The 23791-nt window shown below is 40.0% G+C and overlaps 1 protein-coding gene across 1 annotated transcript in view; it reads left to right on the top strand.

Moving 5' to 3' along the window:
• Positions 1-674: 674 nt before the first annotated feature.
• The window catches only part of cv-2 (crosveinless 2-secreting protein), a 201161-nt gene continuing 178044 nt past the window's right edge, over positions 675-23791 (top strand). Inside the window, exon 1 of the mRNA XM_019055954.2 lies at positions 675-2164. The gene's annotated coding sequence lies outside the window, so the exon portion shown is untranslated. The remainder of the gene's footprint in view (positions 2165-23791) is intronic.

Genomic DNA, 23791 nt, shown 5'->3' with positions numbered 1-23791 from the left:
CCCCTGGCCCCGAAAAAAGACAGTGGCACGCGGGCTACACGCTACAAGCTGCAAGTGGACGACAAGAGCGATCGAGTATGGGTCCGGACAAGAGGCGACCCGTCGCGTCGTCGCACGGTGGATCGAGTCAATCAGAGAGTTCGAACATGAAATTGTTGGGTAGTTCCTATCGACTAAGGAAGAAAATAATGGACTAACGAAAGGGTCTCTCATGAGTTGCCGTTAGTTAGTCTATCACCTACCTCATTTGTCCATTGCAACCACCCGCCTCCACCAATAGAATCCCATATCCCCTTCCATATCCCTCTTGTCTTCGTTGTCTAAAGCTATGTCTATCAATTTCAATAATCGGCCCACTGGCAACCGTACTTATCCGAGTGACCATACGGCGCACAATGGATTGAGTCAATTAGAGAGGTCGGACATGGAATTTTCAACTAAAACTGCAAATTTTTTTGTTGATTTTGTCACATTTTAAACTTTAAGGGGTGGTTCTTGAAGGAAATTTCACGAGGAAACGAATGGAACCACTTTCGAAACCTCAAATTTGTGTTTGAGCGGAGTTATAAGCGTTTGAAGTTTCCAAATTTTGTCCAAGCTCAGCAATTGATGCGATCCAGTGTGCGTCGCCGCGCCGAGTAGTCCCGACTCGTGAAGCCCGAGTCCGGAGCCCTCTCGGCTTCATTTGGCTCGTCGACGTCGCGCCGGCCGCTCGCTCGCCCAACGCTACGTGCTCCCAACGTGTTGAGCGCGTGCTCCCACGCCGTTTTTCCGCCTTTTTCGCCCTGTGCCCCGTGCCCTGTGCCCCTGACCCCGGAACCACTCGAAATCCCCCCGCCGACTAGCGGGAAGGTCGCGCACAGCCAGCACTTCCGGGGGCACAACCCCCCACGAGTCACTTTTGAATTTTCCGGATTTTTACCCTCCCCCACGCGAACAGTCAAAGATTTTGTTTTTTCCTATATTAATCCAGGGGTGTTATCCCGCTTCCTGCCTTTGATGTGCCGTTTTTTGTGCGGAAATCTGTGAAGATCTCAGCGTGTCACGAGGAAAATTTTCCCGAAGGAAAACGTTCCTAAAAAAAGATAGATTTTAAATCGGACGAACAAGAATTTTCTGTCGATGATCTACCTCGCGTGTGCGTAGTAATAACATTTCTGAAAACGCAAAAATCGGTTTTTATTGACATTTTCTCCTCTTAAAAAATTTAGTGGAATTTTGTAATTATTGATTTCTCGAGAGGAAATTTCTATACTTCCTGATTTCGTCGAAGTGCGGTGTACTTTTTGTTTCTTCCATATTTTATTCGTATTGTTGTATCATTGTCGGATAAATTCCGGAAAACTGAGTCTCCTGGTGAATTTTCGGCGAATTTATAACATTTCGCTCAGTGGAAGAATTTTCAGCTCACGTGTTTTGCTGGTCGGAGATCCAGCGCACATTGTTGGATCAGATTTTGGCATTGACAGTGCTTCGGATCTGTTTAGACTCTCATAGATCGCAAAAACTGTGCATATTTTCGCTTGAGTAAAGGAAAAAATCGCGGTTTTCCCCCTTCGCGCACGATTGCAACGGCGCATTATCTGCGGTCGGATTTTTTACCCTATTTGGTTGTTTGCGATGTAAATCATGTCTGCTGTCATCGCTTTTTCTTCTCTAACGGGCGCCGGCTGGTTTCGAGAAAGTGCGTTCAGCTGACAATTAGTCAATCCGTGAATTACTCGGTCCAAGTTTAAACTTGCAACTTTTTTTCGTCCGTGTTTTGTGCGCAAATGCATTTAATCCCGTTAATCCGAGGCGAGATTCTTCATGACTGGTGGACGACCGTGAAACTCAGAAGTGATAATCGTAAAAAAGTCCACCGACGTTTTGTCGCGTGCAGATTTGGCTGATTCCGGCTCCATTAACTTCTTTATGCGTAACATGTACCTTATTTTGCAAGTTGGTTTTAGTATTCTCATGATATATGATATACTGACCAGATCCATTCCGTGATTTTGTATTGATTTACAGTTACTTACTTTGTGTTTTTTATAAAAGTGCAGTGTTGTATCTAAAATTACGTGCTGAGGGTTTTTCCGGTTCCTTCGGGAGGAAATATATGAAATTGAGGATTACCCTTGGATAATTACGTGTTTGTTCCTGTGATTACCGGACTTTTTTGGTGAGTCATTTTACAAATTATGTTTGTCTTGTCTGTCAGTGGTTTTAAATGAGCCTCATTACAATCAAGTCCGAAAACGCTGCTAGGAATTGAAAACATCGCGGACGCAAAACAGCAATGGAAAAAACAATTATTTGCAGATTCTAAATTGATATTCGAGTTATGTACTGAATATAGGTAATTATTTTTCTGTCTTTTTTGAAGCGTCAAAATTTTAAGAGCTGTTGAGACAAAATTATCATTGCAATTTCTTTTATTGGTTTGTTTAAATTTTGACGAGGCGCTGGACTTAAATGTGATGAGGCCTTTACGCATGTGAACCTTATTTTTTTAATTTTCAGTAATCCCGCAAACAAAAGTAATATATATGGTGCCGATTCTGACGTTGTGCGTCAACATTAGAAAATTAAAGTGGAAAAAAAAAAAATCATGGCAGGAAACCCAAAATAAGTACGCTTTTATGCGGATTAAAATAAATTTTGCGAGTCCTATTCTACCACATTGCAATTTCCATTTTAAATTTGTACAAACTTTGAACACTTAATCTGCTGACATTTTAGTCCATTTAGAAATATCTTAATGGATTCCTTTAGAAAATTGAATTAAAATATATGGGTTTCAAAATCTCTGCAGATCATTACGACATTATTTTTGGTGCATAACAACGATTTAGGTGAGGGAATATTATACTGATAAACTGTTTAAAATTTCCGTAAAAAACGCCGAAAGGAATTTTCAATCGACCTTTTTAGGATTAAACTTCACAAAAACCACCTCAAAGACTGTTAATTTTCCTGTTTAAAAGCACCCATTTTTTTCTTTCTTTTTTCACATATTTTTAGTAGGTTTTGTTCAGACACTTAAAATATAGAAAAGTTATAGACCTTTTTCGCCGTATTAGAGAAGATATATGCTGCTCGAGAGTAGAATGTATGTTCAACATAAGTTGGATGAAAATTTCATGCATCAGCGGGATATGCATTTATGCAATTGAAGAATATATTAGAGTTAGAATTCTCTCTGCCCCCTCCCGAAAAAATATAAATAAAGAGTAATAATCGTAAGTAAAGAGACAGTAAAGAAAATAATGCGAAAAATATTCCACGCAATGCAAACATGCTGTTTTACCGACGAAATCAATTGGAAAAAAAATTAAAAATTCATAAGTAAAACATTTTACCGATTATCCGATAAATCACGGGTTTCAACTATTTTTCACGAATTTTTAAAGACAATTTTTGACCCCTTTTTCTTTTTAAATTCGCACGACCTGAGTGAAAGGAAACGAAACCTTCCTCGAATTTTACGATCCACTTTCCTCAATAGAATTTTTACACACCCCTTCTAGGGGGAGAATGAAGGCGCGACACGAAAGTAAAAACCGTCCTTCAAACAGTAAATCGCAACGATTTTTTCATCAATTCAAAACAGTGTTCTTTACATTGAGTAAACAATTTTTCTTTCTTTTGACTTTTGCACCTTATTGTCACAATTTTTACTGATTTATCGCTTCTGCTATACTATTTATTTTACAATTTTACAATTTACGTGGAAAAGTTGCACTCAAGTTTTTCCACTCTAATTTTTCACAATTTTGCGTAGGATTAATCCTTTATTGCTTTAGGATGATCCAATTTGGTCGCTTTTACAACGTGAAATGTATGGAAGATCTTAAAATTGTGAGGACGAGTTTGGTTACCCAGCTGAGCGAATTTCGAAAAAAATACAACTCTGGGAGATTCCTTTTAAGTAGGAATAAAGAAATTTTCCTTTCAGAATATCGAAGAATAGTTAATTTTTGCAAGAAATTCCTTTTCAATTTTTTATTTGCTTCAAATATTTGAGCAAAAATGTATAGCTTTAAGAGACACTAATATTGAAGTAAAGAGTAATTTTTTTCGTTAGAGAGTTTCCTATGCCAGCTTACAATATTGTACTATGTGCTTGCGTTAAATTCAGCTGATGCCGATCAGTAAATCTAATATCTGCTCATATTGGTATAATGATTCTCTTTTTTACAATAAAGCCAAAATCTGCTCTAAGCAGATCATTTTTTTTACTCTTTTATTCATTCCTCCTTTACAGTTGTATTCAACGCGATTTAATTAAAATGGGGTATGGGCTTTTAAAATAGATCAAAAATTATTTTTTGCCGACAAGACTTAATTTCAATCAAATAATTGAACGAAGATGAGGTAACTTGCAGGAAGTTCAGTTTCCAGAACCGCAAGTCAACATTTTCACACTATAATTCTAATCGCAGTCAATTTTTCCGGATTACAATCAAAGTACAAAAAATTAGAAAAAAAACTTGCCAGTTCGGTAGGGATACACTTAAACTTGTGTGGCTAGAATTATTCGTATCCAAGATAATATCGCTACTTGATGCAAGAAGAAAAGAAAAAACAAACTCATAATTAAAAGTGCGTGGAAAATGTGAATTCCTAGAAAAAAAAAGATTAAACTCTTAAGGATAACACACGTTCTCACTGTGAGCAGCACTCGCTGTTATTTTCTTTTAGCTGTTGACTATGTGTTGGTTAGCGCATTCTGTAAGTTTCTCTAGCCGAAAGCTTTCCATCATAGTTTAGTGCCTTTGTAGAGGCTTTGTTTAGTTGTGCCATTCGCTAGCCGTAGATTTAGGCATCTTATAAATAAAAGTTGATAACATAAGTCCTCACCGAAAAAATTCTGTGGTTTGATGGCAGAATCCTGCATGATTTTTAGCGTTGAGTCCGAAAAATACCTCAGTTTTCTAGAATGTTGGAATTTTCCTTTACAAATCGGCTTTTCGGAGGAAAATTTGATTGATTGCGAAATTAATGTATGGTAGAGAGATGAGAAAAGCTCATTTTCGAACTCAGTGAAGTAGAAAAGCATAAATATATGCCCACGAAATGTTTCCCGTTGCGTCAGCCAACGAATTTTTACGGATCAAATGATACAATCCGTCCATGCACCCCACGATATAAGAACGATTCTTCTTTATTTTCCTATTTTGCTTCTGGAAGGACGAGTAAATTATCTGAAATAGATGTTTAACGAGGCTACAATCACTCATATTTTGCTGTGGAATGCAAAAATGAGCACAGTTTTTTCCGTCAACTTCCATTCAGAGGCGAACTGGCCCGGGAGCTTTGAGCATGAGCCGATCGTCCCCCAAACTCACTAAACTTTCGGACTACTCTGTCCAAAATCTACTCTAAAATATGTGAAAATTTTTAAAAAAAATCGGCATTGACTTCGTCCGAAATACACTTTTTACCCTGGGAAATTGAAAAACTCTCAAATGTTCATACTGCGTCCTTCCTCAGCGCAGCATACTACTGCCGTGATAGCGAAGAGAGCCGTAAGTGCAAAAATGAAGTTTTGAGAAAATGGGTCTTGAAGCTTCTGAGTGGAAAATTTTATTAAAAGAAGCCTCCTTTCTTTGTCAAATCGCAACCGATAATTCGATAGACTCGTAGAAATCATTTGGGGGATTAAAACTCGTCCGATTTTATTTTAAAGCACATGAAAAAGGTAAAATTCAGTTTCATGTTAGGTTAGTACTTGGCAAGACAGCCGTAAGTGCTATCCTCTGCGTGCTTTTGTGGTAGCGTGTTGGACACACAACAAACACATTTTCAGGTTAGAAATTGACAGATGAGAGCGGCATTCCTCTTGACTTCACTATTTTCATTGGCTCTCATGCACCTACGGCTGTCTTGAAAAAAACTGTGTCATTTTTTGTGCATTTACGGCTTTTTCATACGTCTCGTTTTCATTAAAATAGGATGAATTTTGCTGTTTTAGCTGTCTCAGCCATTTCATCTAAAAGAGTTTAGACGAATTTTGAAGAAAACTCGATTTTGAAAATTTTGCACTTGCGGCTCTCTTCGCTATCACGGCAGAATAGCCATACTTTCCCTATGAAGGCACTCTAGATTATCCTAGTCGCATGGATTTCTATTTAAAGCCAACGACTCGAGCGGAGTTTCTGGGGAAGACAGGACTGTCGGGGATAGGATTTCCGGATTCAGAGAAGGCCTCGCCGGGCACACGTGCGAAATCCGGAGATGGACGCTGCGCTGGAGACCGCGGGATCGAGATGAGTCGCCACCTGCTCCGGCTCCGCGGTCCATGAGCGTCGCGCCGCCGTTCACCCGCGCGCGGTCAGCGTCGCGGGCTTGAGTCACCCCAGTTGTCAACGACTCGTCACTTCGGAGCGCCGGTTTGAGTCACCCCGCCGAATAGCCGCTACCGGCACCAGCCCAGAGGGAATATCCTAGAGAATCGAGTGTAGAACATTACTGTGGCCGTCAAACCTAAAGTACCTGTACAGCGAGAGTATGGACAGATCGCTCCATGGAGGTCTTTAGGGCCCAAAAGTGCAGCCATCCCTCTAACCAACTTCTACCACACAAAATTTCACTGTCAATCTGCAGAGTCTGCAAATTCCAATTCTAACCAAGATTGCCAAGAATGTATAGAAATGAGCGTTCTTCCGCAAAAATGAGTAAATTTATGCAAATACTGAGTCAAATACGTACTTTATAAACGAAGGTTTGTAACAATAATATTAGTAAATCGTTCTGGATGATTGAGATTCATAGGTTGGCTGCATATCTGGGCCTTAACTTTATTCGCAGAAGCATCGGTGAAGGCCTGATGGATTTTCGGAGTTTCACATCTGTCCATACTCTCGCTATACAGGTACTCTAGTCAAACCTAGGGTAAAGTAAATACGAGTACTCATATTCCCGTCTCTTACAATTGTGCTGAGGAAGAATGCCGTATGAACATTCGAGAGTTGCCAAATTGCCTTCGATAAAATGTTTCATTTTGAGGAAAGCTACGGATATTTTTCCTTGAAATTTTCGGGAACTTCTGGTGAAATTGCGAACAAAATTATCTGAAAAATTGGAGGAGAAATATTTAAAAATTTTCCCAAAAGTTCGTGTTTTACCGAAGAAAATTTGGCAACGCCTGAAGGTTCTTATGACGTTTTTCCTTGGCATGGCAGTTTAGGAGAAGCGATCAACCCATCAAAAAATGAACCATCCACGAAAAAATGCATTCTGGGAGTGTTCTATGTAAAAGCATTGGGTTGTTCATTTGCTGATTGGTCACGCGATTTGAGGCATCCGAAAACACGCCCGTTAGCGAAGCACTGGTGTTATCTTAGCGGATTTTTCAGGTGGTTCTAGATTTTTCAGACTGCTAGACGCCCTAGCATTGCTAGGACTATTTGCTTAAAAATCTAGAACCAAGGAATTTATTTAGCACCAGGAAAAGCCTTGGAAAACGTCGTGGCTCCTGCTTTGGCTCACTGTCAGTTTGCCTTCAGTTTCCAGTGTAGGCAACATGAGCTCCCACATGATCGAATAGTGGTATCACTCTCAGAAGTCACTATTGTCTGAGAGAGAGAGCGCAGGAATAATTACTACCAGGGCAATAGTTCAACAGAACAAACCCATTTTGAGTAGTTCATTTTTGCAAGGCAGCTTTGATTCACCGACTGAACATAGATTTTGATCTAATAGCCGATTTATGGTACGCGTTTTGGACGAAGGATTTCCCAAACCTTTCCTGAGGCAGATGTCTCTTTTTAACATCCGAATCAGAAACGGGTAAATTTTTTCAGTTCTACACGGCCAACGTACGCTGAACGCAAAGGATGCGACAATAAGCCAACGTGAAAAGAGTACTCATCGTCTGTAGCTGTCCGAATATTTCACTGAATTTTCTTTGTACCGCCTAAAAAATTCCGTGAAATTTTCTAACAGATTCGACCAACAATTTCTCTTTTGGAGAAAGTTTGAAACGTCGCATGGCGCTTGTGAATCTTTGGCCGGAAGGTAATAATAACGATATATTCGGCAAATGATCTATGTTAGATAGAGGAAAATCTCTTGAGTTTGACGTTCCGTGAAAATGCAGGATGATCCCAGATGAAAAATTAGCGAAGAGGTTTGCGTGGAAGTTGATCTGCACGCAAGTTTTCCAAACGTTTGCTCTCCTGAAAAACACATCTAGCTGCCTCCGTCGTCTATCCTATAGTCACTGTCTAAGTCTCTACTCAATCACAATCCCGATCTCAGAATTTATAATGCTATTAATTACCTGCGAAAAAAATGCTAAGTGGAATTGTTTTCTGTTACTTTGAATGATAAGTAGACGTAATAATTATTAAGATTAAGTTTCAGACGGCAAAACTGCAAAATAGTTTCATGAGAGCATGCCAGAACAAAATTTTCTTCGATACGTTCGTACTCAGGTACATGTTACGGTGCGTACTCCACGCCATGATCGTTATCCTTTGAAAGTAGCTAACTCATTTTTACCATGGCAGTGATAATTTAAAGTTCGAACCAGAGGAAGAAATATTTATTTGTTAATTTATTTTTATTCCGACGAAGTATGCAATTTCCTCTTGCTTTAGATGAAAACCTCATTGGTACCGTTTTCCTATGAATAAAATTTGCTATAGAGTCAGCGCGGAGAGCAGAGGTTTTATATACTGCCGTGTTAAGGAAGAACGCCGTATGAGCCTTCAGACGTTGCCAAGTTTCCTTTGATGAAAACCGAATTTACTGGGAAAATCCTGAATGTTTTTCCTCCAATTTTTCAGAGAATTTCGTTCACAATTGAATCTAAAATATCTGAAAATTCCAAGGGAAAATAATGCAAAACTCTCTTCAAAAATACATGTTTTATTCGGGGACGCTTGTCAACCCTCGAAGGTTCATACGGCGTTCTTCTTTAGCACGGCAGTATAACTGATCTGTTTAATTCTATCTTATGATTTTTGGAGACCGGTAGGTAACTCGCAAGTTATTGATTCTATCGTATCTTCGACAGAAATTGACTGAACTAAACAGACAAAAAATTAGTCAAATTATGTAAAAAGAAAAAAAATGAAGTTCGGGGGTGGTTTCTTGAGCCTAACAAGCCGCAGATTTTCTCTTCTCAAAAATTCAGATCTAAGAAAAAATGTTTTAAATTTTAAATAAGTATATGATCAGGAATGCACAAGCTCCTTTGAATCGTAACATGTCACGGGCGGTACTGCAGTTAGGATAAGACACCCTTAATAGAGTCTAAAATCGATTTTAAGACAAGTTTAACGTCATTCACGCGGTATCGTGAGTTCCTGCACGCGCTTATGAGCACCCACGCACTCTTTAACTGATAACGCTAAAACGTAGAAACGAATCGGCGCAGCAGTTTTCAGGATAATCTTTCATGCAGTATGATTTTCTTTCATACAGCAATATGCGAATGGTATTCTTGCTTACGACCGAAATAGACAAAGTAAAGCTAAACGTGTACTTGCGCAGTATTTAGAAAATATTAGTCGATATTTTGATGTTTGTTGCCTTCCGGCATTATATAGATTCACATTGAATATATCTTTCAAGTAAAATTAAAACTTTCATCACGTCCTACGTTTCCCATCATTAAAAAGTTTCTGATTGGATAACGACGACTAAAGGGTGAGAACGGTCACTTTTGCACACCTTTGGAGACCCGCTATCATTCAGCTATATCGATTAATCGAGCAATTTTACCCGAAGTAATTTACCGGAAACGGAAACCACAGGGCGGAAAATTGAAATTTCGCAAAAAGTGGAGCCGAGCCACCCGGAGGTCCGATGCGGGGGGGGGGGGGGGGGGGGGGGGCGCCAGGCGCAGAGTGAAACAATTGGGAAGCCGCGACCGAGAACTGTGTACCGTACAGTGTTGGCACATGATACATAATTGCGGTTGTAATAGAAAAGCGCACTCTTAAATTATTAATGAGGGATTAATTATCATGTTAAGGGGAACACTTGGAATTAATCCACGATTACACGAGCCATTCTCTCTATAATTACGATAAACAACGCCAAATTAATTGCTTTTTTTTTTATCTGAGCTTGCATCTCGAGCCTCCTCGTGTTAAAGCATGGCTTGACTTTACCCGCACCTCGCTCCGTCTCTCTTCTCGCCTTGACGATGCGCTTCGTTCTTTGATTGGTGCTCGTGCATTTATTTATTTACTGTCCGTTTTTACGCGCGTCTTTTATTTTTGCACACTATTTTACCGACTCCTCTCGTTTTACTTCAGAGATTTTTGAAATTTTGAATTTGAAAACGCACTTTTTCGGCATTTTTGACTCCTCCTCCCTTCCTTTTGACGCTTTGGTGGCGTAGAATCCATTCACCTATCCTTCAACACGTAAAAACAAAATGGCGAATAAGCGCTCTCCTCGACCCCCCAACCCCCTTGGGCGTTACGTAATTTAGGGACGGCCCCAAAGCATATATCCCACTTTCCGCCACACTCACTATCTCTTCCTGTTAGAAATTCAGGGGGGGGAAAAGTAGTCATAAAGGTGTAAACTATCATGGACAATATGATTGAATTTCCTTTGCTGCCGCTTTTTGTAATAGCATGGACGCACACTTCGTCGTTTGTCAGACCAAAGAACATAACTACATCTCAACGCTGCGAAATTTCCACCCGCAAAATTTATTTGTACAAGGAAAGTGTTGGGCATATCTCGTCACCTTCCAGGCAAATTATCACAAGCGCCATGCGACGTTTAAAAATTTCCGCCGCCATTTTATTTTTTTACAGAGAAATGGTTCAACGAAGCTGTCCGAAAATTTCACTGAATTTTCTTTGTGCTGCCGATAAAATTTAGTGAAATTTCCAAACAGATTCAACCAACAATTCCTCAGTAAAGAAATAAAATGGCGGCGGAAATTTCTAAATGTCGCATGGCGCTTGTGATACTTTGCCTGGAAGGTGACGATCTAACAAAAATGATGCTGATTTACCTTCGGACTGCCCGTAGAAGAGGTCAGCATAATTCCGAATATAAAATGCATCGCCAAATTCTTGTAAAAAATTGGATTGTTTGCGTCAATTTTGCAATCTGGTATTGGAGTTACGTTCCTTCGTCTAGAAAACATCGACCTATCACCATGGGAAACTGCCTATTTTAATTATTATTGCTGATGAGCCTCTAAACGAATCCCGTTTGGGAAGAATCCCTATCGATCCCTTATTAAGACAAACATTTTTCAAGATTCCCAACGAAAATCAATTCATTTTTGTAAATTTTCATAGGAAGCAATCTTGATTGAGAGAATAGATCATAGGAAATTTTAGGGATTCCTTTTCTCCTTCATGTGATTTTATTTGGTAGAACACTATGGAAAATCATTTCAACGAAAAATTTTCTAGTCGCATTAAGCCATTAGCTTTCTCCCTTTCTTATCCACGATGACGGAGGCTAATTGAACACGTTTTCGCCTTAATTATTAACGTAAAAAAGTAAAACTTTTTAACTTGGGAATTCAAATTAAACGTAAAAGTGACATCCGTCAACATTTCAATTTTGCATAGTGGTAATGATGATATATAGACATAGTGCCTTCGAGTAGTTTTATGAAAGACGATTTGCCCAGCGAACAAATCTTTTAGCACTGGTAGCAGTTTTTACTTGTGCCTCTATTTTCTTGTGCGCATCTTTTTCGTTAAAATATCTGTATTGTACTTGCTAATTTCTGTAATATTAATCATGAAATATTATGAGCTGGAATAAAATCTTATGGTCCATGGTGGACGACCTTGATAAATGAACACTGCAAAAACTCCGTCCTATACGCGAAGCTTGGGTATTATGAAAGAGCCATGTTAGACTTTTCTTCCCAGTTTTTGTTGTATTTCAATTTAGCTTCGTTCCCCCATCTTATCAATCAGCACCTTGAACCGCATGATAATATGGCACTCGTGAAGAAATTCGCGGCTGCCCGCGCCTACAATAACTTTGTTAACAGAGCGACCTTTTCGAAGGTGCCAAATGGACGGAATTCACCGTTTTTTTGTTCCATTGACTGTTGAGCGATTTCAGATGCGACGAATTTTTTTTAAAAAGTATGCTTTTCAAGAAAATGGAAAAGGAAAATTTAGGGCATTTAACGTTCAACTGTAAAAAATATATCATGGTCTATTTGTGTAGATCTTTTAAACTTAAATTTTACATAATTTTTTATTTTTCAATTCCTTTTTTTTTTCTTTGCCCACTTGACCGGACCCGAGCAATGACTATATCGTGTTCTACATAAAAAGTCGGGATGAAAATTGACTCGTGTGAACACGTCCGATGCTCAATACAAGTTTCAGGATTTGAGTGGATAATTTCGTCGTAACTTACAGGCACAAGATGGTTTAAAACTTTAGATTTTAGAGCAATTATTTTACAAAAAAAAAGAAAAGAAAAAAAAAGGACGAAACACTGACACTGTTTAGAGGAGTAAGAGCCCCATCGTAGGAAATATTCAATAAAATTTTCTGTTGACTGAAATAAACATTTTATCAGGTGATTATAGCATACACAATGCTTTCCCCTCACTTTGAATGTGTTCCCCTATCTAAGATTAAGATGGATTCAAAATTTTTAAATTTTAGCCAATGTGGCTAAATAGGCCAGAATTGCCACGTGGTTATCTCTGATAACGCATGCGTTCAGCACTGTGCGTACTTAGGTGCCGACTAATTTGAAATTTAAAAAAAAAGAAGAGGAAGAGAAAAAAAATGAAAACATAAAAAACGAAGAGCAAAGTGCAAAAAGCAGCGATAAAGCGAGGAAGACCGAGCGATATGGACGTATTTCTATCAAACGGAACTATGTGCATCATGACGTGAGCCCTGTTGTACATATATTCTTATGGGTCTCAGGGCTCATGTCTTGATGCGCATAATTCCGTTTGACAGAAATACGTCCATATAACTTGTGGACTTCCAACTTGCCTGAATTTTGAGTGGGAACCGGAAGCCGATAAAAAATGCGACTCTCACGGGGTAGTCAAATTTCTGCTCAGCCTCCAAAACGGTCAGAATGTCGAAAACAACTGTCGAGTTATAGTGTAAAATCGTTAGATTTCTGGAAATTCATTCGTAAATCACGCGAATTTTTGGAAAATCTGGCGACGAGCCTGTAAAATCGCAAGTCACTGCTCGAGCGCCATGGTGGCGCTTAGGCCGATCTGGAATCCTAAGCAAATTTCGGAAACCTTTGTTTTTCGAAATCTGCACGCAGGCAGCGTTTGCGCGGAATTTTGTTTGGTCATCTTTAGCGACCCGGGTTTCTTCCTCTTTCAATTTTCTTCTTCTTTTTTCGCGTGAATATTTTCCGATCCTGTAATTTTATTTTCTCCGTAAGCAGTTGTTTGTTGCGCGTACTTGCAATTTCCGATCCAAATATCAATGAATTTTGGAAATGAAGTTTGTGAATTATGCTGGTAAAATGACAAGGGAAAAATTACCAATAAAATAGAAAAGCCTACAAAAAATTTCCAATAAATAAGTTAGGGGTGCATACAAGCTTCCACATTTTCGCGCGCCTGCCCGCTAGCTATCTAAATAATTTCCATCAGATTTCAATACTCAGGACCTTTTTTTTCCACTTCTACTTTCCAACTCCTTCAAACTTCCACTCCTATAAAATGGCTCGCCCTTCATATTTTTAGAGACATATTTTACAAGGAACAAGGACCTAAACACGATTGTGTGACCAGCGCAACTGTCGAGAACACCGCACGATGGATCGAGTAAATAGGTGAGGTCGGACAAAATGTGGAACCTTTAAACGCTCATCCCTCTCCTGACCAAAAAGAAGTGAAACCAGTATTTTAGTTAGTTTAGTAGTAGAAATTCATCAAATTTCTGACACTTGCAAATTCTCTATTTGCAGTTCTAGTCAAAAACTGCATGTGCGGCGTTTCTAATTGAGCGGATCCACTGTGCGCCGCTGCTCCATTCCCAGCAAAAAAGCAGAAATCAGCTCAAATTGGAGATCCAGATGATCTCGCCCACATTCACGCAGGACGGCGCTACGAGCGGCGCGGCGGCGCACAGTGCAGTGTCCTTATGGGCGGATGGGAAATAATTCATATCTGATCGAATAATGCATGGAATTCAATGAAATTTTGACAGTGTTAAGTATTCATCATGTACTTGCTTATATTAAAGTCAAAGTTTCCAAAGTTCCCCAAATGATTGAATATGGTGTTGCCAAATTTTGCCAAATGTGCCGTTATTTTTCCACTTATTTTAATGACATGAGTACATTATTTTTGTGGGTAAAGGAGAGAAAACCAACCTGAAATCACAACTAATAAGGCTTATGAGGGTATATCTGACCCTCTCATAACACCTTTCTTTTAAATACAGTGTTGCCAACGCGCCTGGAAAAAGCAGTTTTTTCAGCAATAATTCAAGGATTAAAATGTATAGATTAACGCTAGCTCGCTCCAAAAATCGACTGTATACTTACAGATGCTAACGATGCATATTTTATTTTTTAACTCCGGGCCTAACAAAACTAAGGTCTATCCTTTCTTTCATTCCGAATTTCAATGCTGCGTGAAATGAAAGCTGAAAAATTCAAATATACACTATAAAATAATGAGGTTTCCGAGGATCAGCATGAGAAAAAGGACGAACACTTGGGTTTGACCTCATATTACAAGTCTTTAATAAAAAGGAAAAGGCATTTCAAAAAATAAAAATTTCAGCACAATAAAACATCACCGAAAATTTACAGTAAAATTAAACTTCACAAGAGACAAGAGAAAAAAGAAAGATAAAAACAAAAAATCCATAAAAATACAAAAAATCCATAAAAAATACAAGACATTTTGTCAAATTTTCGTCTGGGACACGTTTGTTTGCGAATAGTTCTCGGAGTTTCCCCTCAATCGTTGTAACGCACTCCTTTTTCGATGCCAGTGTCCACAAGTCGAAGAGATCTAGTCCAGGCGCCTGGTAGCTAAAAATGAGGCTACCTGTAATTTCGGGTACACAGCAATTTTTTTTATCTACTTTTTGTTTTTTGGGTCGCTGAATCCGAATCTGAAGTTTCCAACCGCGTATCTGGTGAGCATTTTCCGCCATTTTGAAAAAAGGCCTTTTTTGCGGTTTTTTTTATATAGCGGCTACGCATGAGAAAAAGTCCCAGATTTAGTTAATGTTTTGAATAGCTGACATAATTTGGAAGAAAATGGTGTATACATATGCTAGGTTTGCTTAAAAATTGAGGAAGATACAGCATCGTGAAAATCGCGTCCATTCACGTTTTCGCGGCGCACCCGTCAACGCGCGATCCGGCTCGCCGCGGTCAGCCAAGTTCCGAAGCGTTCCCAAGTTCCGAAATCCGAGGTTCCTCAATTTTTGAGCAAACTTAGCATATTCATATACCATTTTCTTCCAAATTATGTCGGCTATTCAAAACATTAACTAAATCCGGGAATTTTTCTTATGCGTAGCCGCTATATTAAAAAAACCGCGAAAAAAGGCCTTTTTAGGCCATTTTTTCAAAATGGCGGAAAATGCTCACCAGATACGCGGTAGCAAACTTCAGATTCGGATTCAGCGACCCCAAAAACATAAAGTAAGCAAAAAAAATCGCTGTATACCCAAAATTCCAGGTAGACTTACCAGGCGCCTGGACTAATCAGAGTTTTTCAGAGCAAGACCTTGAGACAGAAAAAACTATATAACTTTATTATTCGCAGCCAGACGCAGATGGGACTTGAAAATTCAGAATTTACAGGAAATTTGCAATCATTATCACTTGTCAGGAAAATTGGTTATTTTTGGTTTTTCTTAAAAACGTCTTTAAAGTTTAAGTAAGAGGGAAGAATACTAAATTAGAGTACCATCGAAAAACGTGCTCAAAAGTAATGTTTAGAAGTTGAAAAAATAATTTTTACGATTAAATCTTAATTAAAGAACTTACCAGGAGTGTTTGTAGCCATTTTTATCACCAACCGTACATTTGGTACCGTGTCAATCAGCCTTGATAACTGCTGTCACAACACTTGCGCGTCATCGGCTACCGGTCACCGCGCGCGGAGCTTAAATCTCATCACCTCCCCTCACGCCAATTCGATGCAAATCGGTAAACAAACATTGAAAATAATACCGCTAATGTCCCCATTTTTCGTATATCTCATTACTTTTTTCATTTTATATGTTCGAAAATTTGACTTATTTCCATTGGACACTGCACTGTGCGGCGGCAGCCTGGCGCGGTGCAGTGTGCACTCGCTCTCATTCGTTCGGAGAATCATGCCCGGGCGTAAATTTCCCTTCTCCGGCAAACGGCCGCGCGGCCATTCCGCGGGAAACCCGAGCGTTTTCCGCTTTTCCCGCGCTTCGGGCTCGAGTTATTCACCCCTGCCACCCCCTCCCGAGTAGGGGTGCACGCTTCATATCGGAGTTCATCGAGGAAATGTTGCTCCTCCGAAAGCTCCAATCCCGACGTCTCCGAGTTCGCCCTCGCCGCTCGCTGAGCTGCCGTGCTGAGGAGAAACGCCGTATGAACCTTCGGGCGTTGCCAAATTTCCATTAGCAAATCACGAATTCTCGGGAAAATTTGCGAATATATTTCTTCCAATTTTTCGTATAATTTTGTTCCCAATTTCACCTAGAGTTTCTGAAAGTTTCAAGGAAAAATATCTATAGCTTCCCTCAAAAATAAACATTTCATTGAAGGAAATTTGGCAACTCTCGAATGTTCATACGGCGTTTCAATTTCACCTAGAGTTTCTGAAAGTTTCAAGGAAAAATATCTATAGCTTCCCTCAAAAATAAACATTTCATTGAAGGAAATTTGGCAACTCTCGAATGTTCATACGGCGTTTTTCCGTAGCACGGCAGTAAGGACCAAATTTTCGAGATTGAGTTTCCCTCATAACTCCCCCAATACATACAAATATGGTGGAACTCGATGATTCCACTAGAATAGTAAAAGTTGTCCTGCTTTTAACACACGAGGATCATCTGATAGCACTGAGTGTGCAGAAATTGACGTAGTTTCTGACGTAGCAGCAGCAAAGCACATTATTCCGTCAGAGAGCTGTACTTCCTGCTGGCTTGTGAAAAATTATACCCTTTTTCATCCCTTTTTTACCTCGCAATCGAGGGTGGCAGAAATTTTTAAGGCCTATGATTTGTGAGGAATGATGCAATTTTTACGATTTTCATGTTGAGGCACTGGATGCGAAAAGGGCACCCCTCGGTTGCAGTGTTTCAGAGTCTCCTCTAATATTTCATTCATTGAAACGAAAATGAATGCATCCATTTCACTAAAAATTTTATTGGATATTTCTTATGATTCTACAATGGACCACTAGACAAGGTACGAATTTAAGCATTCTGGTACATGTTTCTTAACCAGAATTTCACGTAAAACACGATTCGCGCAACGAAAATAACTGAAACTAACTCCTAACGGAGATATTAGCATTTTTATTTCACATTGGTTATCAGGAATTCGCACTGCCCGCTCATAAGAAACTCAAAGCTCTACGCGAGTCAAATCGCGCACTACAACGGTTTCAGCAAGCTTCTCAATCGAGCAATGTTCATTTCCCACCACGTGTTTTTCAAACTATAAGTAATTTGCTATAGCTGAGCCAAAGCGTCAAGATTGAGGTTGCCAGATTTTTAAATCGCAAAGACTGTCATGATAATGTTTAGCGCGGATGTGAATCACGTAGAGTATTGAGTTTTCATGAGCGGGTGGTTTAAATTCACGCATCAAGAATCATTAAATATCTTTGAAAGGAGTTCATTTCGGTCATTTTCGTTGTGCGCGTCGTGTTCTATGTGAAATTTTAGTTAAAAAACATGTATCAGAATGCTGAAATTCATACCTTGTCTAGTGGTCCATTTTTACGATTTTCATGTTGAGGCACTGGATGCGAAAAGGGCACCCCTCGGTTGCAGTGTTTCAGAGTCTCCTCCAATATTTCATTCATTGTAAGGAAAGTGAATACATCCATTTCACTAAAAATTTTATTGGATATTCCTTATGATTCTACAATTTTCTATGTAAAGAATTTTGGAAAAATCACCCATTAAAGTCTTTCCGAGGGATTAATCAGCAACAGAGATTCTGAAACACCGCAATCGAGAAGCGCCCTTTTTGCACTCAGTGCCTCTGTTTAATTCTAACATTCAAAGACAAACGGTATCAAACAGCTGAACGCGCACGTATGTATCATGTACCGCGCACGCAGCATAACTGGACTGCATTTTGCAATTTGGAACTATACTTTCTGTCTCATTTGTAAAAACACTTATGTGCATAGGGAAACTAGCGGTGCATACGTTGTTTCTAAACTGAGCCAGAAATTATAGTTCCTAATTGCAAAATGTTGTCCAACTCATCCCTAGAATTGTTTTCTTACAGTGACATTATTTTCCTCATGATACACTTTGAGAGAAACCTTCGCTGAGTGCGACGATTAAATTAATCAACAGGATCGCAAAACATAATTCAATTTGAAATGTTGAAAAGCTTCGATCAATCCGGTGGCGAGGCGTGAACGATCGACTATCGATATGCGATCTATCGATATTTCCCCATTTGAGGCTGTAGTAAAGAATCGATTATCATGGTGTTCGTTGCGAACACCCTGTTTATCGATCCTTTCTCATAGGTTTAAATGGTTGATCAATCGATATATCGCTAAGCAGGCCGCGGGACTGGCTCCAGCCCACTAGCACCGCACTTCCCAGTTATTATTCTATCACCCACGCCAAAAAATACCGTACGAAAGTCACATTCATATAAATGTCGTATCCCGGAGGCAAGAATGGTTATTTTTAGATCGGTAGGTTGAATGTTAGTAATTGATTGAAGGCTAAATTTACTATAGATCTCCGCGAATGCATATCTTAAACTGGTTTCACTCTTATTATCCGTAACGATATGAGCAAGGTTGAAATTGTGCGTAAAAACACATCCGATGAATCAGAATCGATGTCTCGAGTGAGGCCGAGGCAAAGTTAAACGGATTTAAACTTTTATTAAAATAACATACAAAGAGTCACTTGAACTTCGTCATACTTTGTCCCATAGAAATCATTGAAATAACCACCAACTGTACGTGTTACAGTGCAGTGTCGATGCGTAAACCATTTATTATCGATATCTCCCTCATTTGAAGCTATGGTAATGAATCGATCGTCATGATGTTCGTTGCGAACACCCTGTCTATCGATCCTTTTCCATAGGTTTAAGGTGATTCGATGGACGCCATATTTTGTGTCAGAACGGCATGCGATATATCGCATCAATTAGTTCCATATTTTCAGCTCCTCGTCATTTTTCTCCTATTTTGAGATCGCACTTCTGTTGTCAGGAGTCTAAAGCACTCACTTACCAATTTTAACAAAGAAATTCAACGTAATAAAGGCGTGGTTTTTTCAGAGAGAAAATATCGCATTTGAGTGCAGTTTCGATATCAGTATCGAATGCGATGTTTTCTCTCTGAAAAAACCACGCCTTTATTAAGTTGAATTTCTTTATTAAAATTTGTAAGGGAGTGCTTTAGACTCCTGACAACAGAAGTGCGATCTCAAAATAGGAGAAAAATGACGAGTAGCTGAAAATATGGAACAAATTGATGCGATATATCGCATGCCGTTCTGACACAAAATATGGCGTCCATCGAATCACCTTAAGGTGAATCCAGTCTTAGAACTTCGCGATTTGGCCACCACGTCGCGCCATTCAGAATAGCTGTATATATTTGCCAAAATAATAAAAAACGTAATATTTATTCAAGATTGGGGATCCAGGGGATACAGTAACATACTTGAGGAACACTCAGTTAAAAAATCTTCTCAAAATTCCCAAAAATTAAGTCGTAACTACGGCGGAAAGTAATTCCCATTGTGGCAATGGGAGAGAGAGAGACAGGACATAAGGGATTCGGTTGCGTGCTCGGCCGCCGCCGCTGAGCTGAAAGTTTCAGCCGTGCTTTCTCTGCGCTTGTAATTCTAATTGCTAATATTTTTGGCTGAAAAATCAAGCAAAAAAATAATCTACATCTTGCGGATCTGCTTTTTGTGATTTGAACAATATTATTTCAGTAATCGTCGAGGGAAAGTGATATTCTCAGCGGTGACTGGTGGCGCTATCTCTGATCGTGAATTATCCCTAATCGAACCCTGGATTCACCGTAAAGGGCAGATCAATGGATGTATCGCAAAGCACACCGCGCTACTGTTCCAGCGTTGAGATTTTTTTCACGGTCATGATATCGAGTCGGTCGGACCCGCAACTTTTTTAAGACGGGGCTCCCTTTGTAATGGCACTATCGATGCCTCCTAGTCGGTGTCGGTCGGTGAATGCGGCGAGGGGGTGAGGGCGGGGGTGGGGGACGATAGACTTCCTACCAATTTGAATGCTCCCTCCGGTCCGGAGCAATGGGATGCGCGACCCATCCTTAATTGGATCGGTCGATCGATTTCTTCTTCAGCAGGTTGACCGCCGCCGCGCCGGCCAAAGGGAAGACCGCAACAGAGGGCGGGGCGGGGTGGGGCGGGAGAGACCAATTGAATCCTCGAGCCTCGACAATCACAGCGAGCGTAATTCCAACATGATTGTGTGACACGTAGTTTTAATTGATGCCTCCAGGCATGATTGTTTTGTAATTATTCAAGTGCCTCTTTCGAGACCGCTCGCACGGCACCGGGTGCTGGGCACCCTCTCCTGCCTAAGCGTTTTTCGCATGGGACGGGTCTCCCTACATCGAAAGAAAAAGGATGCTGATTTAACATTCTGGATGTAAAAAAGTGTGCGACAACTCACAAAACGTTGAATTAACCGCCCCAGTAGTTAGTTTTACATCTTGATCCTGCTGAAGTAACTGTCGTAGCGGTGAATTCAGCATTTTGTGAGTCGTCGCACACTTTTTTACATCCAGAATGTTAAATCAGTATCTCTTTTTTTTCGGTATAGAGTCTCTTTATCGAGAGTTGAGACAACGCGGCTTATGCACGGAGAAAAAACTTCGTGCGTGGGACCCGAAGTTGAGTTCATATGGATCTCTGAAATTTTCGGATCCCGTATCTAAAAACTTGAGGTCTAGCTGCCGAAGTATCTGAAGTACTTCGATACATACCGAAGGGTACGGGTCACACATCTGAAGCACTGCGGTACATACCGAAGTGCCTCAATGTCTGATCCGAACTTCGGCAGCTCGACCTCAAGTTTTCGGTTGCGTGATCAGAAAACTTCAGAGATCCATATGACCTCAGCTTCGGGTCCCAGGCACGAAGTTTTTTTTCTCCGTGTAAATGAGATCGATTTTACGAGGGCGATTTAAACTCGGAATCGATCCATCGAGCCAAAGTCGAATTACTGGAAAAATCGAAATTTCTCACGTTTATTTGTCACACATGGCCCAGATTCGGCGAAACCTACGTTTCATTTCAAGTTCAGTCAGTGTAATACATGTTTTTTTGGCGCCGAACGTGGGTTTTTGAATGTTTTAAAATCAATTTGTATCATCCGATTGTAAAATCGAATCGATTTCCGAAATCAATTCATTCAAAAAAAATGGCTATCCCTAATGTCAGAAACTAATCACATGAGATCCGCGGGGTTCTCAGTCCTTTAAGATCTAGTTCATGAGTACGTAGTTGACATAAGTACATTTATGAATACGCGAGTTATTTTGCACTCCCAGCGGTGAAAACCAGTACATTTCGCAAAATCACCCATGGCCAAAGACAACGAGCCATTTATCTTACAATTAGGCAGGCTGGACGGTGGGAAACAAATGAAGGGGAACAAAGGGGGGGATTATTGTGAATGAAAACACGAATCAATGTGTTTGTAAAACAGAATATTACTGGAGAAAGGACCGATTATCTATCTGAGGTCCGGTCAAAATCTGCGGGAATGCCGCCCGCCGGAGCAGCGCGGGGTGGAGGTGTGATTTTAAGAGGATGTGGGTGACTTTCAATGGGATCTGATGGTCAGGTACGGCCCCAACAGAGGAAGGCTGTCGCCCCATTTTTTCCGGCCCCGCCAGCTCGCCGCGAAATTCCTGCGTTTCCCATTCAAAAATCCCTCGTCGCACTGTGGGACGCGGAGCGACCGCTCATGAACACAGAGCCTTTACCATAACGACGGTGAAACTACCAAACCACGTATCTCGTTTGCGGTGTTTAAAAATCTACGCTCACATTTTATTTCTTTAAAGTAGACCAAATCAATATCATTTCTTGAAATTTTCACGCAATTTTCTCCGCACAAAGAGGAAAAATCACAGAAATTTTCAAGACTAGATGTTAAGTAGTTTTTCATTTAAAAAATAAAGTATGACAGGAAGTCTGCGACGTCGCAAACCGAGGTACGTGGTTTGGTAGTTTCACCGTCGATAAGTCCCTTAAGGCAACTTAAAATTGTATTTTCGTCCTAGATTAGCTATAACTGGCTTTTTTTTGCACATTTCTGTGAATTTTTTACACAGTGCGAAGAATATTTCTTACAATTCCCAAAGGAATTCGCACAAACTTCCTCTTCACGCGCGTTCGTATGTAAAGTTGGCAAAAGTGTTTGAAAAGAGAATAAAGTCTTGAAACATGCTCATTTTCCCTCGTCATTTAAACATTTGAGGGGCTTGGAGGACAAGGCGCATAAGTGCAGTGTTTGCTATTACAAGAAATACGTGTTTGAAGTCTCGAAATTACATAGATTCTCATGGTGGAAAGAAAGTTCAAACTGACTTGTAGATGCTTAAAAATTGGAATTTGGGAGCGAATTCTTTGCAGATTAGGTATTAAGAATATTTTTACGTGGAATCATTAATGCCTCAATTTTTTCAAAAACTGCACTTCTGCGCCTTGTCTTCCAAGCCCCTCGTTTAGCCTTATCATGCCCTTCATTTTTCAAATACTATATCACAGTCTCTGAAATGCTCTCGCTTTTCCATAAGGAGCCGTCTATAAATTACGTACCAGAGAGAACGTGGACTTATTCTATATTTTGAGAAAGCATATAAAAAAACTTGGGAGAAGTGAGGAAAACTACACTTACAACGAATTTTCCACGTAATTTTTGGCACATCAGCCAAAAGACTCCATATTTTCCAACCTAACTTTGTATTTCCCTCCTTTTTTTCAATCTCTCTCGATTTCATTTGTCCAATATCTTCCCCACTTTTCCTTTCATGCGTCGCACCTATGAGTTAGCGTCTTACAGAAAATAACCACCAAAGCAAAAAACCTGCGGTGTGTGCTTGCGCGGTGTCAACATCGTTCTCAACTCGCAACTCGCTGTAAGTCCGTCGCAGCCAAATTGATCAATGCTAAAACCCCATATGTCCACCACCCTACAGGTTCTTGATCACAGGCATTCTTACGGAGTTCAGGGCTCAGAAATAAGAAAATTGTTAGGTTTCAGCATTGACCGATTTAGCCTCCGAAAGCACGCAGTGCGAGGTTTCAGTGAAGCTCACAGCCGTAGGGCTTGATACTTAATAGTTCCTTTAGTATGCACTTTTAAAAGACCTCTAATTCATAAGTATTAAACATCGACGTTTGACAGAGGCGTTGTTTTTCATCGAGTGATGGACCACGGGGTACACTGGGTACAGTGCAAAATTGAGAACCTCAGTATATTTTTCCTCATCGAAATGTTATGTAGAATACGATGGAAAGTTTTAAACTTTCTAAATGGCTTTCTCAAACCATGAGCAAGAAAATGGCGGTTCTTGTTTACGTTAATTTACACTATACCTGTTCTCAGAAACACAAAATCGAATTCCCATTCGGAAACTTTTAGT

The sequence above is a fragment of the Bemisia tabaci genome, chromosome 1 (genome assembly GCF_918797505.1).
Source record: "Bemisia tabaci chromosome 1, PGI_BMITA_v3".
Lineage (NCBI taxonomy): Eukaryota > Metazoa > Arthropoda > Insecta > Hemiptera > Aleyrodidae > Bemisia > Bemisia tabaci.
The sequence above is the reverse complement of the archived record's forward strand: the minus strand, read 5'-3'. Positions and strand labels throughout refer to the sequence as shown.